The sequence below is a fragment of the Eupeodes corollae genome, chromosome 1 (genome assembly GCF_945859685.1).
Source record: "Eupeodes corollae chromosome 1, idEupCoro1.1, whole genome shotgun sequence".
Classification (NCBI taxonomy): Eukaryota; Metazoa; Arthropoda; class Insecta; order Diptera; family Syrphidae; genus Eupeodes; species Eupeodes corollae.
Window position 1 is genome coordinate 146808864 of NC_079147.1, and position 23429 is coordinate 146832292.

The following is a 23429-nucleotide window of genomic DNA, read 5'->3' on the forward strand; positions in this document are numbered from 1 at the left end:
TCGCACGTTAACGTTTGTAAGATCTTAGAGATTTTCGTACTCTCAGAAATATAAATGAACACCTTTGCTGTCATAAATCTGAGAAATCTCTATCGCACAATTCAAAGCTTATTTGATTGTTATAGTTGAGAATGAATAGTGAATTGTGTTTATATTCATTCTTTTGTTCTGTCTATTCGTCTGAGAAAATTCTCAGACATCTTTGAAATGTAAACTGACCAATTCTTTTTTTTTTAACTAATTTAAAAATGTTTAATAATTTTTGACGTACAATATTGGCGATGGCAAATGAATTGCAAAATGTCACATCAAAATCTTTGATTCAAAGAAGGTTTCAATGTTATTAACATAACGTAAAGCAGCATAGGTACCCCCAAAAATAAAACATACGACACATTTTGACAGTTATTATGACAGCAGCTTTAGTTGCAGAATTCTATCAGGTGTTTTTTACCTTTTTTTAATTCATAAACAGAGTCTGAACTATCAAATAAAAAATGTGTTTATATGTACGTACATATGAACGTTTTAGAGCTTCAATTATGCGTTTCTTTTTTCGTTCTAAACGTATTCTGACCTTGTGCAGAGCGTGTTCTTCCAGCTCGGATCAAAATAACTGAACAGACCGAGTTAAATGGTGAAAACAAGCGTTTTTGTTACAGAGACTTCATCTTCACTTTCTTCAAAAATTATTTTTTTCATTTTAACTGATATTTTGAATAGCATGTCTGGTTTCTGTAGAAAAAAAAATGACAAGTAAATTGACAAATGTCAAATAGTGACAACTAAGTGTTCAGGTGCGTTTTATTCTCAGTGCTCGCTCAGAGTATGTTGAGAGGATTGTGTTTAGAACTCTTTATAGAGCTAGAAAAAAGAAAACTCCTATTATATTCACATTTAAAAAATAGTGACATTCTAACGTACACAAAATTCCGAATTTATATAGTTGAGTGCAGCAGGTCTTGAAAAACTTAATGGCGCAACATATTAAACAACCTATTGTTAAGGGTGTACAAATTTACTAATTAGCAATTTGATAAATATTTATCAATTTCTTTTCGTTTTGCTTGCTAGCAAATTGCTAATTTATAATTGCATTTTATAAAACAAAAGAGCATCCAAACATTTTTAAAAAGTGTCAGTTCGTGCAAATAAACAAAGCAAATACGCTTAAACGGACATATTAATTTCAATTCCCAACTGTTGAATGGATCATTCCATCCTGTGTTCGTTAAAATGTTAAAATTAGCCAAATAATTTTGTAAGCTTAGTAAATTGTTAAAAATTCATTTAACATTTTACTTAATCGTTTAAAATGTTGCCCCAATATTTAATTAAATTATAAAAACGACACAAACCAATAAAATATATGTGGGCATATTTAATCGTCGAAAATATTATGCTAAGATGGCAACCCTAATCCATAGTCGTCTACCTCGAGAGAGAGTAGCTGTTTGTAGTTAATGAGACTGCTGCAGACTTCAGTCTATTTTCGATCGTTTCTTGGAAAAGAAGTTAGACTGAGGTTTCGCGTTTCGTTTAAGTCAACTCGGTACATTCGTTTCTTTCGTTACGTTTTGCTCCGGTCCGGCCTTATACCGTCCCATAAAAAGAATAATTTTATTTTCTTTTTTAATTTTCAGTCATCCGCCATATCGGTTCTGGGTAGTTTAATTTTTTATTTTTTTTTTTATTATTTGCTGTTCATTGTTCCTTTCTATTGTATCTTTTTCAATCCAGCTGGATATTTTTGCTTTATAGGTACCTACCTACAAAAATAAAAACTGGTTAAAATATTCCAATATATACCTACTACTCGATTCCACAAACGAAACAGGAACTATTTTCCTCCTTAAAAACGCCAGAAGAAGAAAGTCAGCTGTGTGTGGTTGTGTTGTGGCTGGTTTTTGATTGTCCGTTCGTGTGTTAAAAAATTGACAAAAAATAAAAACTGAGGATAATATTTCTGTTGATTTAAATACGTCAAAGAAAATTCGAAATTAAAATATTTGTCAGCGTTCGCCGCCGCCGCCGTATCGTACGTACTTACGTACATACGTTTGTACATATATCTAGTTGATTTGTTCGTTTCGTTGTTTATCTCGTGGATTTTGCCTCGGCTCTCGATTGAATATGTTTGCTTTTGCTGGGATGTCAGTTCAGTGGACTTATTCGATTCGTAGTACATTTATATTTTTTTTTATTTCGAAACATTATTTATCATCTCTCCACACTTGATGTGTGAGTTTTTATTCTTTATTTTCTTGTGGAGACATTCTTAATAAATATTTCTCTTTTTTTTTTTGTTTAGTTTTTACTTCTTTCCATGGTTTTCTGTTCTGTCTTTGGAATCGGAAATTTAAATTATGTACTTCCCCCTCTTGCGGCCGGCATCCACACTACACTGCTCTGCTCTGCCACTTTGTTCGAAGAAAGATTAGATAGAAAAAGTTTTGTGTATCTTTTTGTAGGTTATTACTTCAGATTTTAGGTATATGTGCTTTGGCATGACCCTTTCAAAGCAAACATTAGTTGTCGAGCAATATACTTTAACGAGTTTATATACCTACCAACATTTATATAACTAAAAAAATGCCTACATATGTTCTTTGGACAACGAAAGAAGATATTAATCATAATTCACGTGTGCGTTGAATCTAACTGAAAAGAAAAATCATATAGCCATATACCTAGCTACCTACCTACATACCTCCTAGCTATTCATTGTTTCGCGGTTGAACTACTTTGAAATATATAATGTTTAATATGTGTATGACTGACTATATACAATACATAGTAGGTATATCTTTCAACTAACCTTCCTAACTAAAATGGATATACCTATGTATCTGATGTTAGTTGGTCTCTAACGAAACAAATGACTGATAGAATCGGTGCGGTTTTGAATTGTGGAATAAAATAAACATAATTTTAAAGTTTTTCCAAAGTTTTCTTTGGAACATGCACAAGCACACTTTTAGATATGATTAAACAAAAAAAAGTTATAGAAGTGAAGTAATAATGAATACGGATATGAATTTTTGAAAATTGTTCATTCTTTCACCAAGATCAAAACGTTACACTAGATAATAAAAAAAACTTCCACATTAATTTCAAACTAATTACCTATATCAAACTTGACTTCTAAGAATTTGCTTTAAAATCAATGACAGCAAAAATGTGCGACGATTTAGTACCTATACTTATACGAGGTCAGAGCTATTAAGTGTGATATCTAACTTTTGATAGGAAGTTAAAATGATGATTAAGTGTCATGCTATCACTAAGTGTTATATTTTATCTTTTTTTTAGTATCGAATTGAGTTTAAACGACATACCTACTTTGACATTTGTTTGTTTTAGTTGTCCATATACCTACGAACTGTCAATTTTGACAATTATGCTAATGAACTTCTCAATCTTAACGGTACTAATAGAATTTTAACTGATTGAAATGTCAAATTCTGACAAGTGACTTTCAAGAATTTTCTTAAGAAATGTTCAAATGCATTTAAATTGAAAAAAAGATTGCTTAAATCTTTCAGAATCTAAAAATTGTAGTAAAAAAATATACGTCAAAATCTTAATAATAGTTTATAGACATGTCAAAATAATCATCTGGTGAAAAAATTAAGCTCTGTTCATATCCGGACGAAGGCATTTGATATTTATTTTTATTTTTGTTGGAGAAAAAGATAAAATAGAAAGAGGGACAGTATTTTGTTTTCAACTTATCGAAACCATTATTTTCGTTGACATTTTTACCCTTCAAATTAATTTTCTGAAATAATTTTAATTGATTTGATTTTAATCATCATTTTATAAATATTATCGATAAGTGTGTGTTTTATGTGTTGCTAAACGACGGTATATCTTTCTAGAGTGCAATTTGATAAGAAAAAATAAAATTTCTATAAAAATATCAAAAAATTTATGAAGAAAAAAGGAAATACTTATACATAATATAGAAAATTATTTATTGTATTTTAAGTGGTGCTTCTAAGAAAGTGTTACAAAAAAAAATAATACTACAAAAAAGTGAATAAAAAGTGCTATCAAATAATCAAACGGAATATTTATCATAATATAAACAAAACAACAAAAAGAAAACAGCTGCTTTGTTGCAGTCTTATTTATTTTCTATAAAACAACGTTTGTGTTTTATAATTGTTGTTGCTGTCATTATTATTGGATTTTCTGTTCCAGATATGTGTTTACTGCTGAGACGGTAGCAATTTAACACATTTTGTGGATATAGTTGAGTATGTTTTCTTTTTTTTTTCTTCTTTTATACAATATTTTTTTTTATGTGTACAAGAAAATACAAATTGTTTTATGTTTAAAGAAAAGTTTGACGTTCGAGAACTGTCAAACACAAATACAGGGTTCGGCAAAAAGATCTCCCATATTTTAAAAGTGAACGCCGTGAAGTGTTTGCTGTGACTCCGTCTTGTTGGAACCAGACTTCTTTGTGGTTCCTAGTTGATGTTAGTTTGGTTGGAGGAAGGTCTCAATCATGTGACAGTAGCGATCCGCATTAACTATAACTTTTTGCCTATGTTCTTCTAAAAAATACGGAAATACGGATATATTCCTCTACGACAAATGCGCGATGCTCACCGTGCCAAACCATTTTGGTTACTAAAAACGGCACGTAGACCGCTATGTATCTATAACCAGGAATACCATTTTATCTAAACATAACTTTTAGTATAAATTCTAAAAAGACGGGAAGATTTTTTGCTTGACCCTGTAGCTTCCAAATGTCAGAAATATGCCGACAAAGCTGTTTACTAGTAAATTGAGAATTTTTTTAAGTTCTAAAAACCCACTAAACCTTAATTTGGGATTGAAAATGCCAATAAAGGCAGTTTTGACACTGTTGACAATTGACATACCCTATATAGACATAAGTGTTTTTAAATTAAGTTGTTTTGTATTTATTTTGAATAACTCAAAACTGTCACTTTTGAAGATGTTATATTTTGACAGTTATAAAGTTGTGCTAAATTAAGTATATTTTGTGTTTATTTTAAGTTGCGCAATATTTGTACATCTGTCATTTTGAAGCTGCATTAATTTGACAAGTTAAAATTATGATGTATTGTCAAATTATGGTAATTTTGTACTAATTTTGAATAGCTCAATATTTGGAAAGCTGTCACTTTTGAAGTTGGCTTATTTTGACATTTGACAAGTTGAAATGATGAAGTTTTGTAAACTAGGGGCTCATCCAACAGACTCCAAGTTGGGTGAGGTTACTTAACAGTTGTTGCACCACCTGGGTCTTCATCTACTGCGCTGTCTCGGTGGTGTGGATTCGAGGACTTTCCGGGCCGAAGCATTAGTTTCCATGCGCTCTACGTGACCCAGCCAACAGCTCAGTCGTTGAACTTTTGGCTAACACTACGTTGTTGTATATCCCGTACAGTGCTAGTATTTGTCAATTTTGAAGTATTTTGACAATTGACAAGCTAAAATTATGACTACATTAGAAATGAAACGGAACAACACATTGGAATTGTTTCGTGTGATTTACACTTTTAGACATTTTTATGACAATGCTTCACAATCAGTCTAAGAACTTAAATGATTTAATTATTGACAACATATGCAAATTTAAATGTTCGAAATATTCAGAGTAAATTTCATGTAAATTTAATGTCAAAATGAAACATGAAATGGAACATCCTCTATATCCAATGTATTCTTCTTGGAAAAATATTATTAATGTAAATCATTTATCTAATTGTCGTGCCAATAGCGAATCAATCATGTTTTGATAACGAATTCTATATTAACATGTTGCCTTATACTTCCCTAAATCATCCCACACAAATTTAGCCATATTATATCTACGACTACATATCTAAACAATACATATTGTTGCAATATTTAACTGATATGTAAAGGCGTAAGATGAATAATTTAAGCATTTTATTATTATTATTATTGCCCAGAACCAAAATTGATAGTATATGTACATATTTACATGTAACACACATAGGTTTGTTTGTTTTGTACATTTGAATGGTAATGGGCCTCATTATGATGATTTTGAACATTATGTGGCTATGAAATACACTTTTTGTCAAGTAAAAATTATATTTTGATAATGATTCAAAATTGTATGCATACTTTTTTTTTTATCAACACTTAGTTAATTTTCTTAGGTTTCAAATTTATTGAGCTTGTCATCGAATTGACATTGACAGATTGTTTGGTTGCGATAGAAGAAGATAGACTATATACAAGGTCAAATTTTGGATTCTTAGAAAAAAAAAAATTGTGATTTAAATCTAACTTTATAAATTGGTCCACCAATTCTGTTTTGACTTTTTTAAAGTTTTACAAATACAAACTCTTCACTGCTGATAAAAGTAGAAGTACAATATAACTGCGGATGCAATTTGACGTTTGCTCGAGTCTCGAACTGATAACTCTTTTCCATCGAAGGCATGCTCGTAGAGAATGATGAGTAGTTTGTTTGGAATTTTTGAGTTAGAGTTATATCTATTTTGTATCGTGTTGGTCTCAAAAAAAGCTGTATGATCTCTCCTAAGCGTTTTTGAAGCAGCAACAAAAGGCTGCTTAATTTTAGTAACGTATTGTTGCATAAGTGTTCGCACCCTAACGCGACAAAAATTCATATTTTCAATTTGTTTATATTCCTATAAAATTGTGTTGTGGCTCCGTATCGTACCGACTGTTGTACAACTAAATTTCTTGTTTAGACAAATATAGCGCCATCTGTTGAAGTCGACACACACAGTTAGACCATATTCTACGAACGAACTCCTTTCCTTCAGTTTTTATTTCTATCAACTTCAATTAACAACAGGAAAATATAAAAATAAATTCAATATAAATTAATCCTGATGTTTTCTTAACACATCCTCTTTAAAATTAACCATATAACATTTTCTTGGTTTGGTTTATAATCTTGTTTTGAATTATTTGTTCTGCGGATCGCTTTTATGGCAATTTCTCACTATATATGGAATCTCTAAAAAAAAGCACGCCTTATGTCTTTTTAAGTTTAAAAATTACGGTTCCTGGCATACAAAATTTTAAGAGAGTTTTAAAGTCATGTAAACTTGTTTAGCTTTGTTTTTCCAATGTTTCCAGTTTCATAACGCAAGCTCCAAACTATGCATGAAAAATGAAAAACCTTACATAAATTATTTTGACAGTTGACAAATGACATTGATTGACATCTGCAGCAAAATAATAATTGGAAAAACTATCATCGTATCTGGTTTTAAAGACAGAGTTTTCCAAAAAGAATTTTTATTTTGATATTCTAATAAAAAGAGTAAATTTATAAGAAACTAATGGATGTCAATTTTTTTCTTAAGAGAAAAATAAAAAAACAATATTATTACATTTTCACTTGTACCTATGTCCTCGAGAACTTCACAAATATTTTCTTTAGGAATTTAAATCCTGCGGAAAATTGGCATATGCCTTACCTTTTCCCCAAATAAAAAGTGTTAAATAAGAATATTACGATGGTCAATTTTGACAACCTGTGCGAGAAATAACACGGACAAAATGTTTGTAAAAATTCCATTACTTTTTTAAACCAAGTACACATGTATGCTCCATTTTTTGTAATGCCGTGGATTTTCATTGACAAATGTCAAAAAAATGACAGCTTCAAAAATGAGAGCGCACAATTCCAAAATGAAGCCACTTGTTTTGTTGTTAAATATTTCTTCTTCTCCACTGTCTTTGTAAGTTTATAAATTGAGAAATATCGTTACGATTTTGTTATGAAAATTATTCAATTTAAGAAGAAATGGTGTTTTAATAATACCCTTGTTACACCTACACTATATCAAAAAATTGTTCGTACAAGTGATTCTTCAAAATAATAGCTAAGGTATTTAAAGAAAAACAGATTTTCAACCATTCTTTTTTTAATGTTATTATTGTTTATTATAAGAGAATTAAAAACAAAACAAAATAAATAAGTACAAACTTCATAAAAAAAAATGCAGCAAATTAGTAAAGTCAAAGGTCAAAAAATTGCACGTACAGTGGTAAAAAAACTTAATTATGTACATATTTAAGTTTTAGTAACGAGTGTGATAACCTTTCGTTTTTATAACATCCTGAAGGCGATTCTTCATAGAGAGGACTAGTTTTGAAGTAACTTCGGGCGAAATGTTGTTCCATTCTTCCAATATAACGGCGTTCAGCTGGTTTTTATTACTTATTTTTGATTCTCGGGCCTTTTTTCCTAAATAATTGTTGAGGATGATTCCATTGCGATTTGACATTATAGAGAAGCCACTCCTTTACTATCCTTGTTAAATGTTTAGGGTCGTTGTCTTGCACAAGTAAAAAGTCATCTTTAAGGCCAATTTTTTAAGCGCTGGCTTTCAAATTTTCGTTTAAAATTTTTTGTCGATCTCTTCCTGGGGCCATTTCAAAGCTTTTATTTTTCCAATAATTTTTTAATACATATTGAACTGTAAACCGTGGTCTACCAATAGTTGGCGATATCTCAGCATAACTTTTTCTGTCGTTTCTTAGTTTAAAAATCAGTTTTCTTACTTCAAGAGGTACTTTTTTACTTACTTCAAAATAAACTTCGCAAAATAAAAAAAAAACACAATGTAAAAGATGAATACACCGCGTCATACTGAGCCTAGATCTCTCAATATCATTACAGTAAACAATTTACATTTCAAAAAGAACCGTTATTTCTATTTTGTTAGAGAAGAGAGCAGTGTACAAACATTTGTTTGATGTACGAGCAATTCTTTGACATTCCTGGCAAAATTCTACTAACGGGAAAAAAAACATGAGGCAAAGCTCGAACATTTTGTTGCAGTTTTGTTGCATTTCCTATTTTACATTATAATTTTATCAAATAAAGTCAATAAGCTTAGATTTGTGGTAGGAAGTTCATAGTTTTTATTATTTTCAATTGCTGTACGTGCAATATTTTGATGTCGTGTATTTTTAAAATATAACACTCTCTTAAGTGATTCTCCTTGATGTTACTTTTAAACACCTTGTTTTATCATTTATTAGAGGTTTTTTAGACATTTAAAATTTCAAAAATCCTGTTTAATGAAATATTTGTATTTGGTTTATCTATTCAGCGAAATTTTTCGAAATATTTTCTGTGTAAATGTTTTTTTCTTTGAAATAAAATGTATATCGATCTTTATTGTCACATAAAAGAAGGTAATTAAAAAAAATTCACAGCAATCTCTGTTATATCGTTTTTGAACTGATAAAAGCTTTTTAATCAGTATCATTTGTACCGAAAGATAAGATAAAAGTCAATTCATATACAAAAGTATAAAATATATTTCTCTGGCTATATAAACCTTTTGTTTAAAAGAAAATTAAATAAGTTACAATAATTTTGAGTAACAAATTAAAAATTATACAAATACCTATTGATTGTTCTGCTAGATATCACTCAAAACAATCTTGCTGTCAATATTATCCTAATAAATTAGCATTATGTTGATAATCGCTGACGAGTTAAATAAAAGATAAACTTAAAAAATGGGGTTTCCCTTTTCTGATAAAGACAAGAATAAATACATAATCAACTTACAATGAAAAACAATAAGAAAAATACATAAGCACGCAACAATTTAAAAAATAATAATTATTGTATTCTCTTACTTTCGATTCCTCAAAAATATTAAGGGCGATTCGCATTAGTCTCCTTCTTCGTGACATATATTTTAAGAAGCTTTAGACATTTTTATTTTTCACCACCATTACATTCACTGCGAGGCGCTGCAGACGCCATACCCTCAATGAGGGGAACACGATACATCTAATTAAGAGACGACGACATTTTTGACGGGTGTTAAGCCCAACAAAATGTCTGTCAGTCAATAGATTAGTCGTTGGAGAAAGGTGGTAATTTGTTTTATTTTTTATATTTATTGTTTTTCGGATCGATTACATTTTGAAATCAACACGCATAGAAACACATTCAATCGATAAGTCATAATGTTATTAGTTTATTTTTGTTGCGTGTTGTTTAAATGGAAATCATTCAAATTCTGTTAAAATTCTTTTTTCATTTTTCCAAATGAAATCAAGATAGAATATCAGCTTCTCAGGAATTCGATTCTCTGTCTAATTCCACTAAAATCGTTATTAGAGGCTTCTACATTCGGGTTACACAACACAAAAAGGAGTGGGTGCTGGAGTTTAACTACGAGCTTATTTTAATATCGGACGTTAATAGTCGGAACAGAAAACACACTTTTGAATTGTTTTTTACTTCTGACCCTGATAAGTCTGCTATCAGTTTTTAATCTCCTCTCGGCCCAACTCTTGCCACAGTGTTATATCTGCTAATTTCACTTCCCTGAAGCCTATTACTAAAGAAAGAGTTCCTAAGATAACTGTTTGGTAATACAGCCAACTAGGAACTGGGATGGGCTAAACAATTATTTCAGGATATTTAACTGGTTATCATGCTTACTAAATAGTGACGTTGGTGAATTTGCAGGTATTATCACAAGTTTGATTGTTTTGGGAATGAAAATGATTGTTTTTATTTGAGCTGTAAAGAGGTTATTAGTGTTAAAGAGGTATTTTTCCGTTGCTATAAACTGAGCAAAAACCGGAAATAGTTTAAGCAATCCAGGAAGACATGTAAATCCCATATTCGAAGGACCAATTTTGTGAACCAAAAAAGGCAGGTAACATTAGGAATTCTTCCTCTTCCTCAGTTCCTATGCTCGTTCTCAATGAGACTGCATGTGCTAGCTCTTTAGGAAAAGTCAATCTCCTGGCTAGACAATTCTCCACTAATTCAACGCATCCAGAGAGTGTTATGTCTTCGAGCAGAAAACACACTTTTGAATTGTTTCTTACTTCTGACCCTGATAAGTCCGCTATCAGTGTTTAATCTCCTCTCGACACAACTGTGGCTACAGTGTTATATCTGCTAATTTCGATTTCCTAAACCCTCTAAATAAAGAATGAGCTCCTAAAATAACTGTTTGGTAATAACGCCAACTAGGAACTGGGATGGTCTAAACAATTATTTCAGGATATTTAACTGGTAATCATGCTTACTAAATAGTGACGTTGGCGCATTTGCAGGTATGATCACAAGTTTGATTAGTTTTGGGAATGAAAATGATTGTTTTTATTTGAGCTGCAAAGAGGTTATTAGTGTTAAAGAAGTATTTTTCCGCTGTTATAAACTAAGCAAAAACCGGAAATAGTTCAAGCAAGCCATTAAGACATGTCAATCCCATATTCGAAGGACCAATTTTGAGAACCAAAAAAGGCAGTAACATGATGCATTCTTCCTCTTCCTCGGTTCCTCTAGTTGTCAATGACACTCCATGTTAATCTCCTGGCTAGACAATTCACCACCAATATAACGCATCCAGAGAAAACACACTTTGAATTGTTTCTTACTTCTGAACCTGATAAGTCCGCTATCAATGTTCAATCTCCTCTCGGCACAACTGTGGCCACAGTGTTATATCTGCTAATTTCACTTCCCTAAACCCTCTAAATAAAGAAAGAGCTCATAAGATAACTGTTTGGTAATACGGCCAACTGGGAACCGGGTCGGCCACACACTTATTTCAGGATATTAACTGATTATCAAACCTATATTCCTAATAGGATTAAAAGCAATAGTCCCAAAAGAAAATTCCTGGTTTGATTTGAGCTGCAAAGAGGTTATTGGTGTTAAAGAGGTATTTTTCCATATTTATAAACTGAGGAAAAAGGGAGACAGTTCAATCAAAACAGGAAGACATGTAAATCCTATATTCGAAGGACCAATTTTGTGAACCAAAACAGTCAGGTAACATTAGAAATTCTTCCTCTTCCTCGGTTCCTATGCTCGTTGTCAATGACACTCTATGTGCTAGATCTTTAGGAAAAGTTAATCTCCTGGCTAGACAATTCGCTACCAATTCAACGCATCCAGAGAGTGTTTTGTCTTCGACTATTCTTGAGAGCGTTAATGATTTTATGGGATCAAACTTCTTTCGCATAAGTACAGTAGACAGAGTCCTAAAAGTTCTTAAAACACATACATCTGTTGGTATTGTTGACATCCCTGGAATTGTCTTGAAGAGGTATTCTTCAACGCTGGAAAAACGTAAGTGCGTAAGCTTTTTCATCTATTCTACTCTTAGGGTCTTGTTCCGAGTAAATGCCTTCAGTTTTCACGAATCACTCGTTTGTTGAATTAGAATTACCTCTAGGACCGTTACAAGTAGTATTGGTTGGATTCAAATCTAAGAATAACAAAACAAATGCTGGTGTGCCGCAGGGTTGTGTTCTGCCTACGACACTTTTTTATTTTCAATTTAATATTGTTGAGGGATTCTAATCTTGAGTCCAACTTCGGCAGTACTGTCAAATACAGAGATTCGTTTCCTAGCCGTACTGCAGGAATGTGTTATGCTTTATCGAACCGCCTTTCCCAGCCATTGCAACATTTAAGAATTCAAAACCAATGCTCACCCATATTCATACATAGATGTTGATTAATGTTTTACCAGGCTTCGACTATTTCATTACTTACTTATGCTTTTTCGTTTGTGAAAGCGGAAGAGATATGAGAGGCTGTATTGGTATTTTTTCCTTGAATACTCTTAACGTGAATAATCTTAAATGAATTACTTGCATTTTAACTAAATTAATCCCATGGTATATAATTTTTGCTGATGTATACATATCTACCTCCTTTTTCCTTTTCAACAATATACATACATATGTAGGTATACTAAGTAGGTCAGGTGGGAATTTTCTTTTATTCACCATGACAATGTCAAGTACATCTCATCACTATACACATACATACATATATGTATCTCACTTACTAAAATCACCTTGAAGTCCTACATAAAATTTCCCTAAATAGAACATACACATAAAAGTCACAAAGATCGATGTCATCAAGAAAAGAAAAAAGATTTCTGCTTTTTTCCAAACACCAATCCACAACAAGTCTTCAACCCTTTCAATTGACATCACCACCTACAACACGTAACTATGTTTCATGTATATTGTCTGCCCCAGCAACCATTCGCACTTTTTTGACCTTTGCATGTTCCACCCTCATTTGCCGCCCAAAATGTATGTAAGTACTTTCGTACCTACATATATACGATGATAAAAATGAGAAAATAAAAAAGAAAAAATCCGTTAATTAATTGGTTTAACAGAAATGCCTCAGGTGGTAGAGGTAGATGAATTTAGAGGTTGCCATCATCGCACTAACTAATCAAACTAGTCAACAAATTGTTTGGCTCTATGTACCTACATATATACGTTTTGAGTTGACCTATCAGCTGAACATTTTGGAGTAATGTTGCAAGATATCATGCCTCCAAGTTTTTGATTTTGATATCCCTTTTATCAATTTTACATTTGAATACAAATTAAAGTCCACAAACGGGTCCCATGTATTTGTGCAAATGGAGGAAAACAACAAAAGCAAACGTCAAAACAACTACACTGCAATACTCGTATATGTCAAAGTATTCGAAAAACAGAATTGTTGTAAACGGAGCTGTAGAAATTGAATTCAAGAAAAACCTAACAATGGGTGATTTTGTTTTTTTATTTTCCTTTTGGCAACACTGGTTTTGACAGTTCACGCAGTCACTGTCAAACATCTTCCGTTATGACTTAAATTTAACCATGAATCGTCTTACAAACCAAACGAACAACACTTGCATATTATTGAATTTTATTATCAAAATGCGTACTCTGTTCAGAAAGTTCATCACTCGCTTCTTCAACTTTATTGTCACTTTAATTGACCTACTGTGGGGACTATAAATTAAATAAATTTTGTGGCGCAACAGTTCGTTTGAGAAATAGCGCCTAGTGACTGACAACTGTCAACCATTCCTGTATGCGAGTACTGTTGTCAGGGATGGAAGAGACCTACAGTTTTAAGCAGAATCCGAACGGCAAATTTGAGAAAGCACTTTTCATGACAAGAATTACTCTTTGAGAATTTGTCAATTCCTCGCAAGAGGCAGTACCCGTGAAAAAAAACTTTAGGTGGCATAGGCAGGGATCGAACCCAAGACCTCTCGCATGACAGTCCATCGCACTAATGGCTGAAACACAAACACGCTTCAGCTTCGGCTTCGCCTGACGTTTACGAGTTCAGCCAAAGGAATTCAATGCATGCTATCACAATGGAGCTTCGACCTCACGTTTCGTTTGACAATCGTTAGGAAAAGAACGTAATGTGACTCCAAACGGAAGCTCTAGTTCAATTATCTGAACATTTGCTTTGTCTGACAGCTCAACAGCTGTTTAAAAATGTCAACAAACAAAAAATTTGCTCTTTGGAGGGATGAAATAATAGAAACGTCATTCAAAGCAACCTGGAAGCAAGGCCACCGTAACGCAGACGAAGCCGAAGCTGAAGCGTGTTTGTGATTCAGCCATAACCATTATGCTACGGGTACTACTAAATTTCGCACTTAATTTACATTTGTGGACAATAAACCACAAACTAACTTACATAGATTGTAAACTAAAGAAAATGTTGCTGAGTTAGTGATGACAATGAATTATCTATTCTGCTCCGTTCGCAACAATTGGCCTTCTGTAACTCCACTACATGTAAAATTTTGCTGAAAGTTTGAGTGTGAAGGTGTGTGAACCACTCTAGTAAACGGTGATTTTTAAGAGCTTGAGAACTTTTTAAAAAAAAAAATTTGCAAAATCTCATCGATTCTTTATTTAAAACGTTAGATTGGTCCATGACATTTACTTTTTGAAGATAATTTCATTTAAATGTTGACCGCGGCTGCGTCTTAGGTGGTCCATTCGGAAAGTCCAATTTTGGGTAACTTTTTCGAGCATTTCGGCCGGAATAGCCCGAATTTCTTCGGAAGTGTTGTCTTCCAAAGCTGGAATAGTTGCTGGCTTATTTGTGTAGACTTTAGACTTGACGTAGCCCCACAAAAAATAGTCTAAAGGCGTCAAATCGCATGATCTTGGTGGCCAACTTACCGGTCCATTCCTTGAGATGAATTGTTCTCCGAAGTTTACCCTCAAAATGGCCATAGAATCGCGAGCTGTGTGGCATGTAGCGCCATCTTGTTGAAACCACATGTCAACCAAGTTCAGTTCTTCCATTTTTGGCAACAAAAAGTTTGTTAGCATTGAACGATAGCGATCGCCATTCACCGTAACGTTGCGTCCAACAGCATCTTTGAAAAAATACGGTCCAATGATTCCACCAGCGTACAAACCACACCAAACAGTGCATTTTTCGGGATGCATGGGCAGTTCTTGAACGGCTTCTGGTTGCTCTTCACTCCAAATGCGGCAATTTTGCTTATTTACGTAGCCATTCAACCAGAAATGAGCCTCATCTCTGAACAAAATTTGTCGATAAAACACATTTCGAACCGAACACTGATTTTGGTAATAAAATTCAATGATTTGCAAGCGTTGCTCGTTAGTAAGTCTATTCATGATGAAATGTCAAAGCATACTGAGCATCTTTCTCTTTGACACCATGTCTGAAATCCCGCGTGATCTGTCAAATACTAATGCATGAAAATCCTAACCTCAAAAAAATCACCCTTTACTTTAAAACTTGAAATATAAGAAAGAATGAGAAGCTCCTTCAAACAAATGGCAGTCACCAAAAATTGTAGGAGTTCGTAAACGTTTTTATGAACAGGTCAATTGGATTAAAAATCAATTTTATATTACAATTCAAATGTTTCCCGTTACAATGTTTTGTTTTGATGTTTTCTATTCACCTCAATAGTGTCAAGTTTTATTTAATTGTTAAATCAAGTTTTTAAATCCATTTTCACCTAACTCCCGCACTGTTAAAAAAAAGACAAAGGTGGATATACGAATTCATTGATTGCTCATACAACAAAAACAAACGAGAGAGAGATTATTTTGTTGCCTATGTTAAATATATTTATGAAGAAAAAAAATAAACAAAGACTCTGACTAAAGACACATTCGTCACACATATGGTGTTTGTCGAAGAAGTATCTTTTCTTTGTTAGTAGTTTCTTACGAAAAAAATAAACAAGATTGGATTGAAATACCATCTTACACAGGGTGATTTAAAATTAATATTTATACATGCTTCAATGATCTACTTCTTTAAGAGGTCTTCCTTTATAAATATAAAAGAAATGCATTTATGCACCACTATTTTTAAAAGTTAAACAAAAAAACAGTGCTAAGTTGACAAATCCTACAAGAATAATCCTTGTAATGAAAAGCGTTTTCTCAAATAAGCTTTCGGAATAAAACATTATTACATTGACAACATTACGCGCACACAGAAATACCTGTTATTTTGAACAGCCCGTTATCAGGTGTCACTTTTGGAGCTGTCATATTTTGGTATTCGAAAAGTTAAAACTACGATTTTACAAAATAAAACGCACACAACTTTAACAATCCATTGAAATTTGGTAAAAATCGCTATAAAAATGTTAGAATTTTTTGAAATCAAACTAAGCAGCTTTGCAAGATTGATTTCCTTTCCATGTCATTTCAATAAGAGGTAATCACAATATTATTGAACATCGATATTTTACGTTGTGAGCCACGTCAAAAATATAGAATATGCAAATGCTCCTCTGTCAAACGTTAACAATTTGTATAAAACTTCAGCTATTTGACAACTGACTTCAATTGTTTCTTTTGTCAGACGTAATTTTTTTTCAGTTCAGACCGAACCTGAACTGTCCAACAACAAATTGCATTTCTTTTTTACCTCTGAACCTTTAGAGCTTTAAATTTGTGTTTCTTTTCTTCGTTCTGAACGTGTTCAGAGTGTGCGATATAAGCTAAGAATACAATAACTAAACACTGAGCAAATTTTGTTGAATCTTTATCCTCATTTTTTCAAAAAATAAATGTATTGCCTTTTTGATTATAATTCATTTTCTCCTTTTAATTTAGGTTTTTAATCTGTCAAATAATGACAGCTAAGTGTTAAAGTGCCTTTCAAAAATAATTCTGAGCGCTCAGAACACGCTTTTTTCAGACGATATGTTCAGGGAATGCTTGATATGCTCAGACAGTGTTCAGAGCTAGAAAAAAAGCGCCTACGTCAATGTGATAGAACTATTAGAAGGAACAAACTGATTTTTCTTTAAAAATATTCCTTAGATGAGAGTTGTAACTCTTTAACTAAATCCTATTTTTAGAAACATGTTTAACTAATGTGTATTTAAACTATCGTCCGAACTACAGAGAAAGTTTTGTTTCAGCGTCTTCTGTCAAATCTATTAAATATTTTGAAACTAGTAAGTTTCGATGTCAATCCACACTCATTATTCTAAACGAGTCTAAACTTGTATACATTTTGACTCACCCTATATCAATGCCGACATACCTACCACTTCCAGCAAAAGCTAAGCTATTTATGTATGTATAGTGCTAGTGATTGCCTTGTGTGCCATTTTTCTCATCATCTTCTTAATCATGTGAACATCCCGTTTTGTTGGAAGACTTGGAATTGGAAGCAACACACAACAAGACAAAAAAAAACCAAAGAAACGTGTTTAAATGTTGTTGCTCTGCTTTCAACCGGTTTCGCTGAAGAAATTCTTGTTTTCTTGATCATAAATCGATCCTCCATATCCTTTCTATTTTTTTGTTGTTATTATCGGTTGTTGTTGTTTTGTATCTGTTTATAAATCTTTTCTATATAGTTGAAGTTTCTCTTTAAATTTGTTGTTTTGTATCAGGTTCAATCGTGTTTTGCACTTGAAGTGCATCTAAATGAATCAATTTATTTTCACACAAAAGAATCGAATATACATAAATATGTATGTATGTATAATGTCTAAAAGAATGATCGACAAACTCTCTTTTGTTCATTTTAGCCTAATATACCCTTCATCGTCATTGCTTCCGAACGCTCCCCTGTCTTTGAAGTCTGTCAGTGTCAAATAATATAAAAATATATATTTTTTTTCTTGTTCCTTTCCTATACCTATTTTTATCATCAAAATCAATTGAATTGCACTAAATTCTGAAACTCAGACTGATCTACAATAATATACCAAAGTGTATTCTTTGCAGATCGTTTTTCTTCAATTATATGTTGTTGTTGTTTTTGTTTTGTTTAATTTTAATTTTTATTGTTTGATTATACAAGTCGATTGATAGATTGATGAGTCTTTATTGATTGATGTGTTATAAGAATATAATCGAAAAGAGACATAACGTACATAAGTGCCTGTTCAATAGATCAGAGTGTAATAATTGAATGTTTGTCCGAACAAGATGTCGAGTGGTTCTACTCTAAATTGTGTCCGGTTCCTTATATTTAAAGAAATTTATATTTATGTATGTAGGTTTGTGGGGAAATTGTTGTGGGTCAAATTTTGGACTTACATATGTCTTAAACACTCGTTGAACGGGTTGATGACCTTTTAAGAAACATTGTAAGTAGGAGTTATTCGCAATGATTAATCACTAGGGTTTTGAAAAACATGAAACCTGATATAATATACTCATTCCACAAACTTCATAACAATGCATCTTACTATTTTTATAAAGAGAGACTTTTGTTTGTTTGTCCGGTTTTGGGTAAATGTGATCACAACAGACAGACCAACAAAAAACTAACCTTATAAATACATTGAATATTTACCTTGATATCCTGATTGTGTCATAAAATGTCCTGAAAAGTAAAATAAAGATAAATTGCTGCCCAGAAAGTTAATTATTTGCACTTATTTCGAATATTTTTTCCGAAAAGAAAAAACTGACAGCTGATTGTCAGCTGACGTTGGATCTATTCCATTTCATTTCGTTTCATTTCTTTATCTTTTTTTAAGGCTGAACCCCTACTTTTTTCCAATCGATAAATTTATCACTTTGTTACAATAAATATCACAATTTTCAAGTCAGAAAACAAATAAAACAATTTAATAAAAAGTAAAATTAAAGCCACTACATTTATTTAAAAAACATTGACATAAACATTTTTAAACTTATTTCGTGATAGTTTCCCGGGATGACAAGCTTAGATTTTGTTTAAAAATAATTGTGTACAAGGCACTTGCGCAAGCGAGAGAAAATAATGCGTTACTTTTGTAAAAAGTGACCAATGTACAGGGTGGCATACTAATTGAGCTACAATAAGGAATTTAAATAACTTTTTTTTTAATCGGGAGATTTTTTTTGTATTGGATAGAACACTAAATTTTCTTTTAAATAGTATTTTTTTTTAATGATGATAATCAACAAATGAGCTCTACTCTCACCAACACATACATATGCGACACCTGATAAAAAAAAACGTACTTACTGCTTACAGAACGTAAGAATCGAGGAAAGAAAGAACCCTTAAAAATAAAGAAAACAATTTGTAGCTTTAAAATAAATTTTATTTCAAAGCCTCTGGTTCCCGAGAGGTATAATTTTGTATGGATAAATTGATAAATTGTAGGATTGATGTTACGAAAGTGTGCTAGCTGCCTAGGGATCTGCCAGAAAAAGAGAAAACGCGCTTCATTTAACGCGCGTCTTTTATGCCTTCGGAAGTATCCACCAAAATTTCCTTTTGAATTCTGTAGTCGTCATCTTTGCAATAAACAGGTGTCTCTTTCTATCTCAACTAATCGGCCGTTCTCCTTCATCTGACACTTCTCAGCAACGTTGTTTTCGATGAATTCAGAAAAAAAAGATCTGTTTGTGTTGTTTATTTTTATGGTGGACTAAGTCATTTTCGCAACAATATGTTTAATACTTAGTGGTACGACATGAATGAGTGAAATAAAAAGCCAAAAAGGAATAAAAATAAAAATAAGTTCACTTTTTCCAGCCTTTTCCGACATTTCTAGCTAAAAACTTCACATATCAATTGAAGTTTCTTTATTTTTCATTTGATTGGGCAGAGTTCTTGTTTTCTGGTAAATTAAATTTTAAGACAAACAGAACTAAATCGGGAAATATCCGCATTTACGTGCTAAAAAATAAAATCTTAATCTGAGAGCGACTAATCTGCAAAATATCTAATCTGTCATTCAATTATACATCATTTACATAAAGGACAATGATACCAGATGATGTTATTTAATAAAATGTAGGTATGTTTTTCGAGCTCTTTTATCTTTTTTCTTATGAAAAATACATTGACCGACAAATGAAAAAAAATCAATCTTCAACTGAAGGTTCACGCAATGACGGCCAGGTGCCGTGACTGAATGTGTCAATATGATAGACGAAATTTAAGTATATTTAGACAAAAAAATCTAAAAGATGTGTATTTGGAAGAGGAAATTAATCCAATGGTGATTTTCTTTATTAAAATAGATTTTTTTTAAATAGATAATTGATATGTTTCAAAGCTGTGTTTTTTCGAATAGGTTTTTATTAAGACTTCATTAAGTTTTTAGAGCTAAAACCGACTGCTTTCATTTTGTGGAAGAATGATACTGATTTTCTGTCAAATTTTCGAACAGGAAACAGCTGTCAGTGCCAAAACATACTCTTAGTTAAAAAGGCGGCCACCCTGAGTATCAATTTTATGTACCTACAACATATTTGATCACATTTTCTAAATATATGAGAGGTTGTTGTGCTTTTCAGCATTTAATTTAATTTTCTTTGTAATTACATTAAAGCTGGTATGGATGTACTCGTAGATAGTTACATTTTGTCTGCCTTAGTCGTTTAAGTATTGATTTTAGTTATATCTCTCTAGAGATATTTTTGTATAGTCTCAAACATAGGTTTTGTTGCGCTGCTTAAAGGCGGAGTCCATATGTACGAATTCACTAGAACTAAATGAGTAGATTAAATTTTTACTTTTTTTTTTGTTGGAAAAATGACAGCATCACGTGTGTATTACATTTTATTTTTTATCTTAATTACTTTTGAAAAAAAAAGTTTTATGAGTAATTTTGTTTAAAAATTGTGTCTAGGTTTGTTTTTTTCGGTTCCTATCTTATCTAAGAGTTTACAATTCTAAAATAAAAATTATGAACATAATTATATCCCGCCATAAAATTTCAGCTTTGAGAAGGTTGTACAGGGTGTTTTTGACAGCTTAGTTTTTTGTTAAGATGTCTGTTCTTTTTATTACTCTATTGTTAACTCAGTCAGCTCAGGAGCTGAGTTAAAAAAGTTAAACCGTCAAAGTGAATGATTTGCAGCAGTGTTAAATCTTGTAGTCCACACTCACGATGCTAGATAATGAGCTGTCCATAAGTATCTGTCAATAAATGGATAGTTTCCAAATTTCGCTCGAATCGAACAATTATTTTGGTGATAAATTTGCTTGATTTGCAAACGTTTCTCAGAAGTAAGTCTATTCTGGATGAAATGGTAACCCATAAATCAAGTGATAGCTGTCAAAAAGACCAACTCTAAAAAAGTATTGCAAGATTGTATTTTCTTTTTTTTATCAGGAAATTTTATATTATTTATCTCAAACATTTTTATTAAAATTTGAAATTAAGTGTTGGTTTAACATTTCGTTCGTGAACTACTTTCCGATTTAATAAAAATAAGTTTTTTCATTTTCAATATTGGTAGTTTGACAGATCAACAATTTCTTACAACTGTCGTTCCTTTTTTTGACATAACAAACATAACTTACAATTGCTCAAAAAAGAACAGGGGTGCCAGCACGTAACTTGATACAATCGAGGATTGTCGATCGTCGATCAACTCGAAACAAATTATTTTTGACAGCACGTAATTTGGGACGAGATCCATTGTGACTTTTACTTAAAAAAGTCATTTTGAACTATAAAATGAAACCTCCTAGCCAATTGGAGTTACCAAACCAATGTTGGAACAAATGTGTTGCTAAGTAGGGCACAATCAACACTTTCCAAGTTCTTTCGTGGAAAGTTGAGTCTCCTGCAAAATAAGTTTTGTCCGAAATGGATTAAATTTGATAGCTCTAAATTTGAAGACAACAAGGAGTATATTTTATCCCTTGGGTAATTTTAAGAATTCCCCTCGCTAAATCAACGTGAGAACTCATAAAATTGGTCAAAATCTCACTCTGTTTTTTATTTATTTACATATTATTTCGTTTTTCCATTTTTTTAACACAAAAATCACTCCCGGCGATAACTTATTTCTGTCGAGTGAAAAATTTTGTTTTAAACGTCAATTTGAAGTTTGTGTGCTGTCAAATCTGGCGAAACAATCGAGGACACTCGATTGAACCAAAATGTGTGCTGCCAATGCTCGATTGTATCGACTAAACTCGGTTGTATCAAGTTACGTGCTGCCACCCCAGACTATTACCATTTAACACCTTTCAAACTCAGCTGTCATTTAAAGTGTATTACCAACAATAGTTAAAAAAGGAAAGTCAATTGAAAACCCATTTGTTGCACATTTCTCACAATTCTATTTGCACCTTTAATAAGAGAATTTCGGGTTTGATTGACTTTTGAGTTCCATAAGTTTAATCCGAAACTTTTTTTTACTCCACTCACCAACTACTACCACTCCCAGCCATCACTACCACCATCATCACTGACAGCTGACAGAAATTTAAATAATTTGTAGGATGACACTTATCACTAAGAAATATCAGTCAGTTAAAAATGACTATCATTTGTAAATGCAACTAGTATTCTACTTTGACTATTTTATTTTTATAATAAAAATAATAAAAAAAAAGAAATATACTTAAATGTAAATTCGCTCTCCTGTGTGTCTCAGAATTGATGAAGGAAAAAAAGAAATAAAAGTTAACGTGACATGATATTTTTATAATTTCTACCTTTGCATGTGCAATGTGCGCGTTCAAAATATAAACCAAGAAAAGACATTTATCAAAACAACCCTTATCCTGTGGGCTTTCTTTAATAAATTAAAATGAATCAAATTATATTCCATAGAGAAAACGAGAGAAAATTATAAATTGCACTTTGTCGTTGTTTTTTTTTTTCATTTTTAAGTTGTGTATCAATTAAAAGGATTGGAATGTTCTTGTTTTGAAAAAGGATCATTATATTTAATATAACGAGTCTATAAATTTATAGTTCTTGCAAAAATAAAAAAATAAAGAGAAATCCTTGTGCAACATTATACAAAAACACACCTCTCTGTATAGTTGAAAAAAAAAATGGATGCTATAAAAGTGTCAATTTGTGAACCTTTGTTTTAATTACAAGAATACACTCATTGAAAATGATTCACAATTCGATACCAATTAGTTTATTGCAGAAGTTATAATTGAATACAAAATAACAATCAAAATGAAAGCATGAATAGTTCAATAATTAAGTTGGAAATTTTGTTAACCGTTCTTACATCAAGTATTTTTTAAAGGTTAGGGAGAATCAGAATTGTGATTGAATCAATATTACTTTAAATGAAAGTTCAACGATAACATAAAAGAGTATAAAAAAGTGCTATAAGTAAATACTTATCAAAAGATTGAAAAGCTTGACTTTTTCAAAATGCCCGTC

General features: G+C 31.8%; 1 protein-coding gene across 24 annotated transcripts in view; it reads left to right on the plus strand.

The window, feature by feature from the left end:
• The window catches only part of LOC129940428 (casein kinase I), a 152408-nt gene that overhangs the window by 23955 nt on the left and 105024 nt on the right, over positions 1 to 23429 (plus strand). Inside the window, exons 1-2 of one of the 24 annotated variants that reach the window (XM_056048757.1) lie at positions 1483 to 1665; positions 3882 to 4262. The exons of 21 other annotated variants lie outside the window; for them this stretch is intronic. The gene's annotated coding sequence lies outside the window, so the exon portion shown is untranslated. Of the gene's footprint in view, positions 1 to 1482; positions 1666 to 3881; positions 4263 to 23429 lie in introns of those variants that run through there. 2 more of the 24 variants (XM_056048758.1, XM_056048761.1) reach the window with 2 other exon arrangements.